The sequence below is a fragment of the Protopterus annectens genome, chromosome 8.part0 (assembly GCF_019279795.1).
Source record: "Protopterus annectens isolate FY-2018-M chromosome 8.part0, PAN1.0, whole genome shotgun sequence".
Lineage (NCBI taxonomy): Eukaryota > Metazoa > Chordata > Ceratodontiformes > Protopteridae > Protopterus > Protopterus annectens.
Window position 1 is genome coordinate 918,709,954 of NC_056741.1, and position 18,727 is coordinate 918,728,680.

General features: G+C 44.3%; 1 protein-coding gene across 1 annotated transcript in view; it reads left to right on the forward strand.

The window, feature by feature from the left end:
• Positions 1-18,727, forward strand: part of ARHGAP33 (Rho GTPase activating protein 33) — a gene marked incomplete in the record, with an annotated part of 3,206,105 nt that overhangs the window by 1,685,136 nt on the left and 1,502,242 nt on the right.

Consider the following 18,727-nt stretch of genomic DNA (forward strand, 5'->3'; position numbering starts at 1 on the left):
CAAAAGGCCCAGAGTGGAGGAAGAATCCCCCTCCTCTTACCAGGCCTCCATTATTTCAGAGCACTCTGATGAACAGGAACATTCTTACTCCCCTTTTGAAGATTCTGATGCAGAGGAGTCCATTCCCTCTGCCCCCCCCCCCCCCAGAGGATTACTCATTCGGGGAAACCTTGCATACCTTAAGGGAACACTTCCACTGGGAAGGCCAAGAGTACTCTGATTCCAAGAAAAGGCTTAGGGATTTTCTCTTGCTACCTCAGCACAGGCCTCTGGCTATACCTCCTGTCTTAGACATACTAGATGATGTGTACTCGGAGGCCTGCCTTAACCCGGATTCCTTACCTCCAGCCCCAGTCAAGCCTGACAGGTACTACTGGGTTCCTGACTCGCACCAATGTTTATACAAAAGCCATGCGGCTGATCCAGAAACTGTCTCACAGGGCCCCAAGGGAATTAAGGCCTCCACTGCTAAAAATCCATTACCTTCCGAGAGAGATTCCAGATCCTTAGAAAGGTGGGGAAAAAAGGTATACACCTCGGCCACCTTAACCATGAGGGCATTAAACTGCCAGTTCCATATGCTAAAGTACCAACAGTTTCTGTTATCACAGTTGAGAAGTAAAATGTCACAACCTGAACAAGCAGACTTGAAGAAGTTGCAGGATTTGATGCATAGTGCAGAACAAGTGGGTAAACATACCTTGCAATGTGGTTTTGATGCTCTAGAGGCCTCATGTAGAGCTGCTGTTACAGGATCAGTCATACGTAGACATGCCTGGCTCAAGGAGCAAACCTTACCAGATCATGTCAAAGCTAAATTACTAGATGCCCCTCTACAAAAGGATGTATTATTTGGTGTTAAAGCTGAGGAGGTATTAAAGAAAATGGAGGAAAAGGCTAAATCAATGCCAACAGTGAAAGATTTTCTACAGGTACAACCTCCACGTTTCAGTAGAAATTGGCCTTCCAAAAATTGGTCCTTTCCAGCCACGGACAGACCCCAAAGAGGTAGATACAGGCGCCCGAGGGGCAGAGGGCAATCTCAAGGATCGTTTAGAGGCAGACAATGGCAAGCTCCTACACAAAGAGGTGGTGAGGATAGTTTGCAGCCATTCAGAAAGCAAGCCCAATGACTTTCCCCTTTGCATGCCAAGCAAGGCTCAAATGGCAGCACCCTTAGGTGGAAAACTGGCATTATTTTCAAAAAATTGGCATATTGTCACAAAAGACAAATGGATCCTGGACATTATAAACAGAGGCTACAGATTCCATTTTCACACCCTTCCAAAAATGAGAGGCATGCCAAACCTGCCACACAGTCAAAGGGCAGAGACACAAAGACAAATTTCAGATCTCATGGACATGAAAGCTGTTCAAGAGGTACCTACTCATGAACAAGGTCAAGGTTTTTATTCCAGACTATTCCTGGTACCAAGGAAGGGAAAAGATTGGAGACCTATTTTGGACCTATCCATCCTAAACACATTTTTTACTCGTACCAAAATTCAAGATGCTCACATTATAGCAGCTTTTTCCCATGCTGGACAAGGTGTATTGGCTGGTAACATTGGACCTCAAGGAGGCATACCTGCATGTCCCAATCAGACAAAATTGCAGAAGATACCTCAGATTTCTTGCAGGTTCAACCCATTATCAATTCTCTGCATTGCCATTTGGCTTATCTACTGCGCCCTGAGTATTCACGAAATGCCTGGCATCAGTAATTGCCTACTACAGACTTCAAGGGATACAAATATACCCATATTTGGACGACTGCCTGATCCAAGCGGACAGCAAGCACATACTTCTGAAACATCTGGCTTTTGTAATAATGTTGTTGAATTCTCTGGGATACACAGTCAACAAAAAGAAATCAAGGCTAATACCCTCTCAGAAAATAATTTTCCTGGGTGCCAACTTGGACACAAACACTCAGATGGCCTACCTCACGCCAGAGAAGCAGGGCAACTAACTCAATACTTCAGAACACTAGCAAATTTCACCAGGCTGACTGCAAGGAAAATCCTGCAGGCTCTGGGATTCATGGCATCTTGCATCCTACTAATCCCATGTGCAAAGCTGCATATGAGGAAACTTCAATGGTACCTGAAAAACCTATGGTCTCAACACAGCCACAGTTTGGAAACAATAATACCACTAATTCCATGTCTTCAAAAGGAATTTCTGTGGTGGGCTCAAGCATGCCAAACAAACACAGGTCTCCCATTCTGCAAGCCTCAAGCAAATCAAGTCATCACAACAGACGCCTCGGACTACGCCTGGGGCGCACATGACAGATCGGTGCATTCAGGGCAAATGGTCCCAAAAAGAAAAGCACCTTCACATCAATCAAAAGGAAATGCTAGCAGTAATAAATGCTATTATAGCTTTCAAAGACCTTCTGCATCCAGGTCAACTATTGATAAGGACAGACAACACCACAGTAATGTGGTACATAAACAAACAGGGAGGAACCCATTCATACCCCTATGCAGGCTGGCCATGTCACTTTTGAACATGGCTCTGGAATTACAAATCGAACTTCAAGCACAGTACTTGCCAGGCAAGGAAAACACGCTGGCAGACAACCTAAGCAGAAATATGACAGATCCACACGAATGGAAGTTGCATCCTCAAGTTTTTACAGAGATAATTCAAGCATGGGGAAGGCCAGACATAGATCTCTTTGCCTCCCACAAAAATCACCAATTGACAAAATTCTGCTCAAGGACTTTTCATCCAAAGGCCTGGAGAGTGGACGCTCTCTCTTTCAGTTGGACAACAATGACAGTTTATGCCTTTCCACCTCTTCTTCTGCTGCCCAAAGTTCTATTAAAAACCAGAGCAGACAGACCAAAGATGATTCTCATTGCTCCAGACTGGCCAAGACAGCACTGGTACCCACTCCTGAGGAGCCTGACGCATTTTCCTCCATGGACCCTACCTCTAATGCCTCTTCTGACTCAGCACAGCTTCAAAACTCTTCACAGTCAGCTGAAAACACTCAATATGTCCGCATGGAAGATTCCTTAACATCACAACAGACCCTACTCTCCAAGGAGGTGCAGGATGTCATTTTGGAGGACAGAAGGCCGTCTACTAGAAAAGCTTACTCCGCAAAATGGAAACGGTTTTGTGCCTGGAATGAGAAAAAGGGCCAGAATCCTGGAAAACTGAATTTACCTCACATATTACAGTATCTAGCTGAGCTGCTAAGCAGTGGACTTTCATTCTCCTCCATCAAAATCCATGCCTCAGCCATTTCTGCAGAATACAACACTGATCCACCTTTATTCTCTCACCCTCTCTTAAGACAGTTCCTCAGAGGGGCTAAGAATATAAAACCCCCAAGGAAACAACCAATACCTGCCTAGGACCTCAATTTCATTCTAGAAAAGCTGACCTTGCCTCCTTTTGAGCCAGCTGCCTCAACAGATTTGCAATATTTGTCCTGGAAAACCGCTTTCCTTCTGGCTATCACCTCATCTCGTAGGGTATCGGAACTACAAGCCCTCATGGCTGTGCAGCCTTTTATCATCTTCCATCAGGACAGAGTTTCCTTACGAACCAACCCGTCCTTTATGCCAAAGGTGGTATCCAGGGTAGCTTTGAATCCGGCTATACACTTACCTACCTTTTACCCTAATCCTCAAAACAAAGGGGAGAGACTACTACATTCCTTGGACATCCACAGACAGCTGTGTTATTATTTGGACAGAACAAAGCCTTTCAGAAAATCAGAACAGCTCTTTGTGTCCTATGCTATAGGAGCTCAAGGGAAGCCAATTTCCAAACAGACAATTTCAAAATGGATAGCCCACTGCATACGCTTTTGTTACTCTTTTTATGGTAAAACTGTACCTGCAGGCATCGGATCTCACTCCACAAGGGCCACAGCTACCTCTGCAGCTTTCCTCAGAGGAGTTCCTACCAAAGATATTTTGGACACAGCCACTTGGAGTTCTGTGCATACCTTCTCCAAGCACTACCACCTACCATTATACTCCAAAACTAGAGCAGGCTTTGCCACTGCAGTCTTGCAGGGCATCCTGGCTCCTCTTAGTTCCACCTAGTGCCTACCACCCCTTTCTTAGCTTTGGGATTCTACCCATCTGTTAGGACTGCAGCTGTATGCACGATGAACATAGTACAGTTTTGTACCTACCATAAATGTAGATGTTCAAGTGCTAATACAGCTGCAGTCCAGGTTTCCCTCCCTTCTTCCCCTCTTGGGACAGGCCTTTTGGCTAACACCTCCTCATACAACCTGATTGGGGTATTCGTTTATGGTGTATTTGCTTGCAACTACTGTATTTTGATTATATGGCATTGCTTTATTACACAAATTTATGTATTGCCTTCCTTCTGGGGGCACCTGACATCTGGGGCAAGAAAAACTGAAGAAAATGGCGTCGGCTGGTTCTTTTATACCCCTGTCACACTGACATCAGGGAAGAAGCGACGACAACCGACGCCGGACCTAGACTTTGGAATTCGGCCGACCGAGGACCCGCTTGATGGCAGGAGAACCCATCTGTTATGACTGCAGCTGTATTAGCACTCGAACATCTACATTTATGGTAGGTACAAAACTGTACTTTTTTATACCCCTGACGATCTGACGTCAATCTTGAAGCAACAGCAACCAATGCAGAAATATTAAGTCTCTGGTATTCGGGCCGACTGAGGGCTACCTGCAGGCAGATAACCCAAGTGTGATGACTGAAACAGTGAATACACTTGAACATCTACATTTATGGTAAGTGTACACAACTGTACTTTTCTGTATACCTTCCCTCCCCTTCCTGCATTACCATGAGTCTTGAACCCGATCAGGCAGAACTCTTCCAAAATATTGCTAGTGACTCCCTTTTGGCCCAGACAGCATTGGTTCCCCCTTCTTTCTTACTTGGCCAGGGGCAATCACCACAAGTTACCTTACTGGGAGGATCTTCTCACACAAGACAAGTGGTCTCTTATCCATCCTCCAAATTGAAAAGTTTTTCTGACCTGGTTCCTGTATCACCATCAGGATCCCCTTTTCTCTGGAGGTTCCTCTGGTGCTCTCTTGTATGTGTGATCTGCTTCATGCTGAGTTAGCATATTCTTCAGTTAAAGCTCACCTGTCAGCAATTTCTGCTTGTCTGCCTTTGACTCCTCCTCTGGCCTCCAGATTGAGGTCAAGTAATTTCTTAAAGGCATCCTTCATATCAGGCCTCCCAGGAAGCCAATTCCACCTTCATGGGATCTTAGTTTCATACTTGAAAAATTGACTCTGGCTCCATTTTAGCCTGCTTCTTCAGTTTCCTTACAATATTGTACTTGGAAGACTGTTTGTTCTTTTTGTTCTCACTTCAGCCAAGAGTGTCTCTGAACTTTAGGCTGTCTTGGCTGTTCCTCTTTTCTTCCCTTTTGTGTGCAAGGTGGCCAGTGAGTTGTCCTTTAATCAATGCATTCATGTGACTTTTCATTTTTCTTCTCCGCAGTCTGCCACTAAGAAGGTTCTTCACACCTTGGATTTGTATAGACAGCTCAGATATTATTTGGATTAAACTAAAGTTATTCACAAAGCTGAGAAGTGTTTTGTTTCCTTTCATCCCAGATCTTTGTTTTTTGTTTCTCAGCAAACCATATCTTCCGGATATCTGAACCCATTTCTTTGTTGTTCTTTTCATGGTAAATGTCTTTCCTCATCAGTAAAGGCTCATTCTACCAAAACTGTTACCTCCTCTGGTGCTTTTTTCAAGGGGCTGGTTACCAATTCTTTTTGTGAGACTGCTTCTTGGTCCTGATTTCATACTTTCACCAAGCATTACAAGTTGGATATTATTTCAAGGGCCAGAGCTGGCTTTGTCATAGCTGTCCTGCCCGAGATTCTGGAGAGCTCTTCCGTGCCATCCTCCTCCCAGGGATCTTATTGAGCTTTTGTACCTCTCCCTTAGGTTATGCCAACTGCAACAGTGATATAGAAGGACATAGTACAGTTGTGTAAATTCTTACCATCACAGTAGATGTGCATCTCTCCATTGCTGCAGTATTTGCTCCCGCTGCTCTAGACTGTTCCTTTTTGCCCTCCTGGGGCTTTTTCAGTTCTGAGTGTGTGCGTCCGTATGTCACCTTAATGCCCTATGCCTTGCGAGGGGAGCATATTTGTGGTATATGACACCTATAAGTACTAAAGGCTTTGGTATACTGGCCAGATGTTGGGCTATGCTTGCAGGAGATCCCTTAGGTTATAAGTACTACAACAGTGAAGAGGGGAACATCTACTGTTATGGTAAAATTTGGCATAACTGTACTTTCTCTTTTCTTAGCTTGAATATGGACTACCCAGTTTTACTTCTGCCTCCAAGCGAAATACTGACACATTCCAGAACAATCTGTAACAGTATCTGCAGAGTAATTACATAATCCCCTCTCTCTGTGCACATCACTTTATCACCCAAGAAAAAGCCAAATGGCTACCCATAAATAAATGTCTAACCTACTGTTAGGATCCCAACTCTACAGACTACTCCAGCTCAAGACATTTACTCCCCTTGCAGCTAGACATCATGAAAAAAACTCCCAGTACAACCTGAGTCACTACCTACTCACAAGCCACTTTACTCTTATTACCAATAGAACCAAACTCCATAACACTATACATGCATTCTACTCTCAGGCACCTTACTCTTTGACAGGCTCTCCTCATCAATCTAAAGGAAATCAACACTTACTCCAAACTGAGAATGCATCTCAGAAAGCACAACCTCATCCAAGCCAAATGCTCTTGCTTCAACACAGGACATTTCACCTAACACATTATACATATCTCCTTTCCAAGTTTCTTCTCTTTTGGAATCACAGAAGATACCCACTTTAGAAATTGTGTATGTTGTGAAATTTGCTGTACTTGTTCACTAGAATGTACATATACAGTTTTCCTAGTCTGAATTAGTATGTTGCTGCTTACCTTTCTGCCTTTTATATATGTGAAATGCTTTGTATTTCACAAAGGCTGAGCCTGAAATTTGTCCATGTTGATGTCCTTCCTTATCACTGTTGCAGTATTTTTTTTTTTTTTTACATAAGGAAACTCCTGCTAAGGGTAGCCCAGCATCCAGCCAGTATACCAAAGCCTTTGGAATTTGTAGACTTCATATGTCACACTTATGCTCCCTGTGAAGGCATAGGGCATAAAGCTGATGTAAGGATGAATGTACCTCAGAACTTTGATGCCAGTCTGAACGCCATCATTGAACTTTGGTCTGAATGCTCCTTCTGTGCTGGTTACAGAGCCATATTTCAGTTAAATGCCCTTTTCAGGTTTCTTCTCATCTCTTCTCTTTTTATTTTGGTGTGTTTACATGTCATCCTGAAAGGTTTTTATTGCAGGATGTTCCTGGTTCTCGGGAAGAAAGGCATCTAGAGACCTATTCTGGACCTTTCTCAGCTCAATACCTTTCTAAAGGTCCCTTCCTTTTGGAGGATGTTCCTTCAAGCCCTGTTTCGTCTTTTTCTTACTGTGGCCTTCTTGGTATCACTGGACCTCAAGGATGCCTACCTGCACATTCCTATTCATCTCCTTTTTAGCAACTTTTTACGTTTCTCTGTTTCTTCTTGCTTTTTCAGTTCTCTGCTTTGCCCTTTGGCCTGTCTACTGCTCCAAAGATATTTACCAAATGCCACGCTCCTGTCATTTCCTTTTGGAAGATGGGAGGGTTCATATTTTTCCTTATGTAGACGACTTGCTCATTCAGGCTTCATCCCCGAGGTTCTGCTTCAGCATCTCTAGTTTACTCTTAGTTTATTACAAAGCCTGAGGTTTACCATAAACTTTCAGAAGTCAGTCCTGGTCTCTTCTCAGAATCATGTTTTTCTTGGTTGCAGGATCCAGACTACTCCCATGCTGTCATTACTGTCTCCACCCAAGGCCCTTTTTCTGATTGCCTTTTTTCAATGTCTTCTTCTTCTGGCTTCAGTCACATACAGGGATTTTCTTAAGGTTCTAGGATTTATGGCTTCCATCATTCCTATGCTGCCTCTAGCTAGACTCTTTATGAGAAAACTACAGTGATGCTTCGTCAGTATGGCTTCAACACAGTCATCCACTGGATTTCATAATTGTCTTCCTTCCATGTTTCAGACTTGAACTTCAGTGGTGGATTCATCAGCTTTCTCTAAACTCAAGGCTTCCTTTCCAACCTCCAGTCCCATCTCAGGAACTCTTTTTCTGATGCCTCCTACAGGGGGTGGGGATATTCCTTCAGTTCTCTAAAGGTCCAGGGTCTCTGGCCTGTTTATCAGAGGTCAGATCACAGCAATATCAGTGAGATGAGAAATCTGTTGTTTGCTCTTAAACCTTTCCATTCCCTTTTTCTTCCATGGCCTCTCAAGGTTTTTCAGGTAATACTACAGTGCTATGGTATATAAGCAACTAACAATTTACTAAGTTGAGCATAAATCCCTATGTCACTCGATGGGTTGCCAACTGGCTTACTGACAGAACCCAGACTGTAAAACTAGCCGACTTCAAATCCAGCTCCAGACAAGTGGAGTACCTCAAGGTTCTCTGAAGGTACAGGCCAACACTAAGGGGCTCTGGCTAACAAAGTTCGCAGATGACTGCAAACTGGTAGCCATTACTGAATACCCAAATGATGTGGATATTCTACTAAAGGTCCTTACAGAAACAGATGCTTGGTGCCGGAGCCATGGGCTCAAGCTTAATGCCAAGAAATGTATAGTTATTCCCTTTGGGAAAAAACATGTACCCATGAATTACCACATAGGTGGTAGTACACTAAACACCGAAAGTGTTATGAGAGACTTAGACACAGGTGGACAGTGGTCTCACGTTCGATAACCACATAGCCACAAAGTCAGGAAATCCTTCTATGTGGCACACCTCATCACTGAGGGCTTTTCATCCAGAAAAAAGGAGGTCATTGTCCCACTGTACTCATCCCTCATTAGACCCATTATAGAGTACAATGCCCCATTTGGGGTATGTATCTCACAAGACATCTGCAACAGCTGGAAAGGCTGCAGAAATATCTACTAAAAGAATCACAGGCTTAAAGCAGATGCCCTATCCTGACTGTCTAAAAAAAACTCCAGCTATACTCTGTGGCATATCGTCTACTCAGAGGCGATCTCTGCTTAACATACAAGGCCATGTCAAACCCTGAGCTGTTGGACATGCTCCACTTAAAGAAATCCCAATCCCTCAGAGCCACACGCTCCAGGGATCTAAACCTTGTCATCACAATGAACAAAACATGCTGGAGGGATAGGTTTCTGACCCAGAGACTCACCATACTCGAATAGACTTGCCCATATATGTCAAGCAGAGCGCCTCCTTGGCCCTCTTCAAAAGGAATCTTGACGATTGGATGGGAGATAGGAAATTCAACCCAGGGATCACGTCAGTCGCCCTGCTGGACAGGGGTTCAGTGAAATAAATGTTGTGGGAAGAAATATCCAGGGAATTGTTATGGCTAGGCTTGTATGGGACCTAGGGCCGATAGCCTAGTACCAACCTGTGAACCTACAAGGGGGGAACACAGTCCTACCTTCTTTGCAGGTTCGCTCTTCAAGTCTGGGATCTAGCTGTCCAGTGTCAAGTGACTTTCAAGGCTGTCTACATTCCTTCAGAGAAAAATACACTGGCAGACTCTCTGAGCAGGTCCAGCACACAGCCTCCACAAATGGATGCTTCACAGAGATGTGTTTTTGGTCATTGCCCATAGGTGGGGTATTCCACAGGTAGATCTTTTTGCCTCCCCTCTGAACCGACATCTTCCTCTTTTGTGTTCCAAAGTCCGAAGCCCCCTAGCTTGGAAGGTGGGCGCCTATCTTTTCCTTGGAATGGCATGTTTCTCTCTGCCTTCCCTCCCCTTCTGATTCTGAGGTACCTGCACAAGATCAAGCAAGGCTCCCCCAAAGTCTTGCTGGTGATTCCCTTTCAGCTTAGCGTTAGTTCCCCCTTCTTCACTTAGCCAGTGGAATCACCATAAGCTTCCTCACCAGATGGACCTTCTCACACAAGACAAGGGGTCTCTTATCTGTTCTCACTTGTTCACTCATCAGCTAACACTGTGGGTGATAGGGTTTTGACCCCTTTCAGGCACCTCTTTTCTGAGGATGTGCTTAGGGTTCTGCATGAGGCCAGGAAACCTACTACCAGGAAATCCTATTGTTTTCTGTCTGGTGCCTCTCTCATAACCAGGATCGCTTTTCAGTGGGGGTTCCTTTGGTTTTCTCTTATTTGTATGAATTGCTGCATGCTGGGTTAGCATTTCCTCAGATAAAACTCTCCTCGCCGCTGTTTTTGCTTGACTGCCTTTGCCTCCTCCTCCTGACCTCCAGGTTTGAGGTCACACAATTTCTTAAAGGCATATTTCATATCAGGCTTCCCAGGAAGCCTATTCTGCCTTACTGGGACCTCAGTTTTGTTCCTGAAAAATTGACTCAGGCTCCTTTTGAGCCTGCAGCTTCAGCTTCTTTGCAAAATTGTACTTGGAGGGCTGTTCTTCTTTTGGCCCTTACTTCAGCTAAGAGAGTGTCTGAACTCCAGCCCCTTGCGACTGTTCCCCATTTGTTAGTTTTTCACAGGGACAGGCTCTCTCTTCATATTAATCTTTTTTTTTATGCCCAAGGTGGTCCAGTGAGTTGTGTCTTAATCAGTCTTTTAATTTACCCTTGTTTTTTTCCTTCTCCGCAGTCTGCTAGTGAGAAGGTCTATCACACCTTGGATTTGCATAGGCAGCTCAGATATTTGGTTAAGACTAAAGCCATTTGTAAATCTGAGCAACCTTTTTATCTGATGTTGCCAATTTTCATTCATTCCTCAACATGTGGGGTTTGGATCTCCAAGTCTGCTACTTTTTTTTTTTATTACAGCTCGTAACTACTGTAAACTCTCGAGCTCCTCCTTTACCCATAATGCTTTAGTCCCCTTCCATAACTCTGATCTTGTTTTCTGCTTTTGTGTATGGACAATGGATGTGTAGTCACTTTTAGGTCTCAAACATTTGGTGAGTTATAAAAGATGTTCTTCGTGTTTCACTGTTGCAGTCATTACATTTGGGTAATCCTGCTGGCAGGTTGCCCTCAGTCGGCCTGAATTCCAAAGTCTTGGGTCCTGCTTCAGTCTTTCTTGCCACGAGGTGCCCAAAGCAGAAGCAGTTCGCAAGTGCTGGTCGGCCGACTCCTGAGATTTTCGTGTTGAGTTTCAGATCCGAAGTCTTCAATAAAGCCAAGTACCCCGTTGGGGAAACTTTTTTCTTGCTCCAGTCCGATGTCAGAAAAAGTTAATTGTATTTCTTGTGGGAAGCAAATACCTCATAAGGATTTTCATTCTTACTGTATTCCTTGCATAGGTCCTGATCACAATGTTTCTGGTTGTCCGTTTTGTGCTAGATTTAACCAACGCACTATTAAGCATCGGTATGATTTTGCTTTAAACTATTTTGGACGTCTATTTAATTATCCAGAAATGTCATCAGATAGCCATCCGACTACCGGAGTTCACAAGAAACGCAAAGGAAAGAGATAGACAACCGAGGCCCAAAACCAACGAAGCTTCTCCTAAGCCAGTCGCCGGTTCTCAGTGAGGCGCTTTCGCAGCCCCTGACGACCGCTACTTTAGAGTCGCAGGCCACTACCGACTCCCACATGGAGTCGGCCATGCCACTGGAAACTCAAGGTATTGGAGCCTCGGATATTATCCCTTCAGATGGGTCCAGAGCCACTGAGCAGGCACCGGCTACTGAGGGTGTATTCAAACCTAAACATCTTTACATCAAACCGACTTCAGCTTCACAGGCAAAGACTAAAGCACCTTCCAAAGCAAATAAACAAACTCGAGAGCCACGTGGTCAGGCCTCTATGCCCAAAAAACAGATGCTCAAAATGGCCAAAGACTTGATTACCTTGATCAGGGGTTCCCATCCCCCTCCTGATAAGAGCCTAGGCAAGAGACTGACTAATGAATCTTCAGGTAAGGTTTCCATTTCTTCTGATTCCTCTTCTGATCAGGAATATTCTCTTCCCCCCCTATGAGGATTCTGATGCTGAAGAATCTATACCTTCAGATTCTCCTCCAGAGGACTATTCTTTTGGGGAAACCTTACATACCACGTGGGAGCATTTCCACTGGGAGAGCCAAGATTTTTCAGAATCTAAAAAGAGGCTCAGAGATTTCCTCTTACTACCTCAACACAAGCCACTAGCCATCCCACCTGTGTTAGACATTGTAGATGATGTGTTTTTGGAGTTTAGTCTTACCCCTGACTCCTTACGTCCAGCTCCTGTTAAGCCTGACAGATTTTACAGGGCTCCTGACTCTCATAAATTCCTTTTTAAAAACCCTGCTGCAGACCCAGAAACTATTTCTCAGGGTCCCAAAGGAGTTGAGGCTTCCGCTGCAAAAAACCCTACCCCTCTGACAGAGATTCTAGGGCACTGGATAGATGGGGAAAAAAGGTTTACACATTTGCTACCTTGGCTATAAGGGCCTTAAACTGTCAGTTTCATATGCTCAAATATCAGCAACATGTCATGGCATTGCTTAAACAGAAAATGTTGTTAAACTCTGAATGTGCAGAAAATAAGGAAATGCAGGATTTATTGCATGTAGCTGAGCAAGTTAGAAAGCATAATTTCCAGTGTGGGCTTGATTCTTTAGAGGCCTCCTGCAGGGCTGCAGTTACAGGTTCTGTAATTAGGAGGCATGCTTGGGTAAAGGAACAAAATCTGCCTGATCATGTTAAAGTTAACTTATTAGATGCACCTTTGCAGCATGATACTTTGGTTGGTGTTAAGTCAGAAGCGGTGTTAAAGAAAATGGAGGACAAAGCTAAGTCTATGCAAACGGTCAAAGATTTCTTACAAGTACAGCCACCTAGGTTTAGTAGACACTGGTCAACAAAGAATTGGTCCTTTCCTGTGTCAGACAGACCTCAAAGGGGCAGATCCAGATGCCCTAGAGGCAGATCCCAGACGCAAGATTCATACCGCACAAAGAAATGGGGGGATTCTACCTCCAAAGTTGGAGAAGACAAATCACAACCATACAGGAAACAGTCCCAATGACTTCCCCCTGCCTGCACCAAGCACTTATCTCCTGGCAGCACCCTTAGGGGGAAAATTAGCTCTTTTTTCACAAAATTGGCACATTATAACCCGGGACAAAAGAGTCCTAAATATCGTGTCACAAGGCTACAAGTTCCATTTCCATACCCTGCCAAAGGCAAACGGCTGGCCAGATCTGCCAAAAAATCAATGGGCAGATGCACAAAAACAAGTCTCATCCCTCATGGACATGGGGGCCATTCAACAAGTACCAGAGCAAGAGCAGGGACAAGGATTTTACTCAAGACTGTTCTTGGTACCCAGAAAGGACAAGGCCTGGAGGCCAATACTGGACCTATCTATTTTAAACACATTCCTGGATATACCAAAATTCAAGATGTTGACTTTCCAGCAGCTTCTGCTCATGCTGGGCAGGAATGCTTGGCTTGTGACTTTAGACCTAAAAGTGGCATACCTGCATGTCCCAATCAGAAAAATATGCAGAAGATACCTCAGATTCAAAGCTGGTTCAATGCATTACCCATTCTCTGCACTGCCCTTTGGCTTATCTACTGGGCCCAGGGTCTTTACAAATTGCCTGGCACCAGTAATTACATTCTGCAGACAAAGAGGAATACAAATATATCCTTACTTGGACGACTGTCTAATTCAAGCAGAGAACAAGGACATTCTTCTACAGCATCTGGCATTTGTGAAAAGATTTCTAACATGCCTAGGGTACACAGTCAACGAAAAGAAATCAAAACTAGTACCCTCTCAAGAGATAATATTCCTGGGTGCAAGCTTAAATACAACTGCCCAGATGGCTTATCTCACACCAGACAAACAAAGGCAACTGACTACCTATTTCAAAATGTTGGCAACAAAGGCACAGTTATCTGCAAGAAAAATTCTGCAGGATTTGGGCTTCACAGCATCCTACATCCTACTAATTCCATATGCAAGACTGCATATGAGGAAACTTCAATGGTACCTAAAAAGTGTTTGGACTCAACATTGCCACAGCCCGGAAACTATGATTACTCTCATTCCCTGCCTGCAACAGGAGTTTCGATGGTGGGCAAAGGCTTGTCACCAAAACAAGGTACAGCCATTCACATTACCCCTAGCTAGGCAGACACTAACAACGGATGCATCAGATTATGCCTGGGGGGCTCACCTGGCAGGAAGATGCATTCAGGGCACATGGACCTCAAACCAAATGCATCTACATATCAATCAAAAAGAAATGCTAGCAGTTCAAAATGCCCTCAGCCTTCAAGGACCTGCTTCATCCAGGATAACTACTGATAAAGACAGACAACACCACGGTCATGTGGTATATAAACAAGCAGGGGGGCACACATTCTTACTTCCTTTGCAGACTAGCCATGACTTTGTGGGACACAGCATTTGACTTAATAAGTACATCTGTAGGCACAATTCCTGCCAGGAAGGAAAAATACTCTGGCAGACAAACTAAGCAGAAACCTCATGGATCCCCATGAGTGGTACCTGGACCCACAAGTATTCAGCATGATAACAAGAAAATGGGGATGCCCGGACATAGATCTATTTTGCCTCCCCTCACAACTATCAACTAAAAAGATTCTGCACAAGGAATTATCACAGACAAGCATGGAAAGTAGACGCCCTATCTTTCAGCTGGAAAAACCTATCAGTATATGCATTTCCCCCTCTGCCTCTCCTCCCCAAGGTACTCCTAAAGGTCAGACAGGAGAAGCCAAGTATGATACTGATTGCCCCAGACTGGCCCTGCCAGTACTGGTATCCAATACTAAGGAGCTTGTCTCAATGCCCATCTTGGACCTTACCTCAAATACCTCAGCTACTGTCCCAGCAAAACAGTCAGATCCTACACAGCCAACTCAGAACTTTAAACCTGACAGCATGTCGAATAATATAGACATACAAAACACACCTCTCAGTAAAGATGTGATGGATGTCATTTTGGAAGCCAGAAGGCCTAGTACTAGAAAATCTTATGCTGGAAAATGGAAGAGATTCTGTGCTTGGAACCAGGCACAAGGAACTGATACAGCTGTGCCAAATATTCCTCAGATTTTGCAATACTTAACTGAGATGCTGGACAAAGGCCTATCTTTTTACCTATTAAAATTCATGCCTGTGCCATTTTGGCTCATTACAATGTAGAGCCACCAACCTTTTCTCATCCCTTATTAAAGCAGTACCTCAGAGGAGCAAAAAAATTAAGACCTCCAAGGAGATCACCAAGGCCTGCATGGGACCTCAGATATGTCTTGGGAAAACTCACCCTGCCTCCTTTTGAGACAGCGGCTACTGCTGATATAAAGTGTTTATCTTGGAAAACAGCTCTGCTCCTAGCAATAACTTCTGCAAGACAAGTTTCAGAGCTACAAGTGCTCATGGCTGTGGAACATTTTTTTATCCAGACAGGGTCTCTCTGAGGATAAACCCAACATTTATGCCTAAGGTGGTGTCCAGTGTGGCTCTCAACCAAACTATTCACCAGCCAACCTATTACCCAAATCCACAGAACAAGGGGGAGAGAATTCTGCATTCTTTGGACGTACACAGACAGCTTAGATTCTACTTGGACAGAACCAACGTTTTCAGAAAGACAGACCAATTACTAGTGGCATATGCAGCAGGATCACAAGGAAAGGCTATCTCAAAGCAGACTATTTCAAAGTGGATAGGCCACTGCATTCATTTCTGCTATGTACACCATGGTAAGCCAGTACCTAAGGGCATTAGGCCACACTCTAACAGAGCTGCAGCCACTTCAGCAGCCTTTCACAGGGGAGTACCTACCAAGGACATTTTAGTGGCTGCTACTTGGAGTTCAGTGCACACCTTTACAAAGCATCTGCCATTTTACTCTAAATCCAGGGCAGGCTTTGCCACTGCAGTTCTGCAGGGCCTCATAGCCGCTCTTAATGCTGTTTAGCTCCAGCCTCCCAACCTTAGCTTTGGGACTCTACCCAAATGTAATGACTGCAACAGTGAAACATGAACATAGTACAGTTGTGTACACTTACCATAAATGTAGATGTTCGAGTGTATTCACTGTTGCAGTCCAGGTTACCCACCCGCCATTCCCCTTTCTTCTGATGCAACCTATCTTTCCTTCTCTGATTTATACAACCTATGTGGTGTATTTGCTTGTAGATGAAGGTAAAGTTTATATTGGTGCATGTATTTATATATATATATATATAAATTTTGGCTACCCTTTTAGGGGGCACCTGACATCTGGGGCAAGAAAAACTGCAGAAAATGGCGTCAGCCACATCTTTTATACCCCTGACGACCTGACGTCAGGGAAGGGGTGACAACAGCCAATGCAGGACCCAAGACTTTGGAATTCAGGCCGGCTGAGGGCAACCTGCCAGCAGGATTACCCAAATGTAATGATTGCAACAGTGAATACACTCTAACGTCTACATTTATGGTAAGTGTACACAACTGTACTTTCTTTTTCCTCAGTGTTGTATCTTTCTAGTATATTTCTTTTTATACTTTTTATCTTTATATATAGCCTCCCTTATCCCTACGCATTTTTTTCTGCGCATGTTGATACCATTATTGGTAATTTTTTCCCCCCAACTGTCCTTTATACCATTGCAGTAAACCTTTCTAAAATTGTTAGTAGTTTTTCCTTTTCTTTTTCTTCATACAAAAAAAAAAACATTTTAATATAATGGCTGAAAAACCATTGTTGTTCAAAAAGTGTAAATGCAGGCACAAGATTTCTTTGTCTGATGCCCACGACTCCTGTATCTACGTCTCCTGACTACTTTTTCAGTCACTGGCTGGAGCTCAGACCAGAAAGAGTTGAGAAAACCACTTCCTGAATCATCTGGATCTCCCACTGCTTCTTCTTATCTGAACAAAGAGCCAGCCCAGAAGATTTTGAAACGGTCGGATCCAAAGACCAAATCCTCTTCTCCAACTACTTCTGACACAAGGTCTGCCTCATCAAATCTGTTTTTCTCAGAACCAAAACAGCTACCCTGGACCTGGTCCCCTCAGTTACCTTCCCCCCATTTTAGAGAGGTACTAACACTTCAGATCTTCATCTTTAGGTTAGCCTTCCATTCTTCCAGGAGTCTTACAGAGGCAGATGTGGATAGAATGATGAGGAAGTTTCTCTCAGCGCAGCTATAGATGGGAGTTCTCCCAGCTCCTGCTCCTTCAGTTCAGGAGAACTTCACCAGTATTACTCCACCCATCTTGGCTCTTTCTCCAATCCATCCTTCATTTTCGGAGCCCTTGGATCCAAGCCTTCTGGGACTGTGTGTATTGGATCTAAGATAGTTGTAACTTCAGCTCTAATACTTTTTCGGAAAGTGTCTGAGCCAAAGCGCCATTGTCGACTTTTAGGTGCTAGAGTCTACTCGGAAGCTGTCAGAGCCTTCTCTGTCCCTTTAGGCTTCGACAGTTGGCAGCTTGGCTCCAGCTTCCTCCTGGAGTGGGCTGCCTTCAGGTCAGAGGGAGCCGATGGCCTGGAAGCATGTCTTCTCGGCTCTGTCAGCTTTCTTCTTCCCAGGACATTCTGCCTTTGAATTAGTAGAGAAAGTATTTTCTTCTAGACTTCAGACAGTTCCACTCCACTTGGATCTTCCATCTGGTTCCCAGATGTCTTTGTGCTGTGACCCTCATCATTCTAACCCACAGGGACAGCCAGACCAAAGTCTCCAGGCCACCCAGCAGGGTATCCTTATATCTTCCAATACTTCTCCAGAGCACCCCACTAAAGAAGTCCCTAGGAAGAGACAGTGCAAGAGGAGGCACTTAACTTCCCTCAGAAGTCAATCACAGAAGACACTGATTTCGATGAAGGGGAATAGTCCCCAAGATTACCACCTGATGACATCTCCTTTGGAGACATTTTGGAGATCCTTAAGTAAAGGGTGGTTGATCTACTGATAGCCCTTCCCAAGAGGAATCAGTATTCTGGAGGCATTTGGGTCTGGCCCATATACTTCTGGGTGACTCTGCTTTCCGACGAGCTCATTGAGTTGACCTCTCGGTAGGCATGGAAAGAATCTGATTCTGTTGAACCAATCCCCAAGAGACCATTTAGGATCCTGGCACCACCAAAAGGAAAGAGCTTTGGAGCAAGTGTGTTACTAGTAGATGCCATGGTCATAGTGGCTGTCACAAAGAAAAAAACTCACAGAGCAGAGTTAATCTGTTCATCTCCCTTACAGGGAGTCAAGTGCAATGGACAGATTTGGAAAGTGTGTTTACGCTTCAGTGACTTTTGCACTTGGAGCACTGAACCTTTTGGCGCACTTCACAGGGGTTTGATTAAAGAACTCTTTAAATCCCTCCCAGGAGCAATAACTGCTGACGCACAGACTTCCATTGCATCATAGTTGGCTACCTTAAAGTACATTACTAATTCATATATAAGGCTCATTTCACATGCAGCTGAAGGTACCTCAAGGGCACCGGGTTTGGCCATTTCCATTAGGAAGCATATGTGGATGCGCCTGTGTGATTTTGTGGAGCCCTTCAAGTCCTCCTTTGTCAATGCACCTTTTGACAACAGTTCTTTGTTTGGTCCTAAAGTTAGGCACACACTGTTTGTGACAGCAGGTTGGTAAGACCCAGTCAGCAGTGGCTGAATGTTTTTCAACTCTTCAAAGAACCTCCT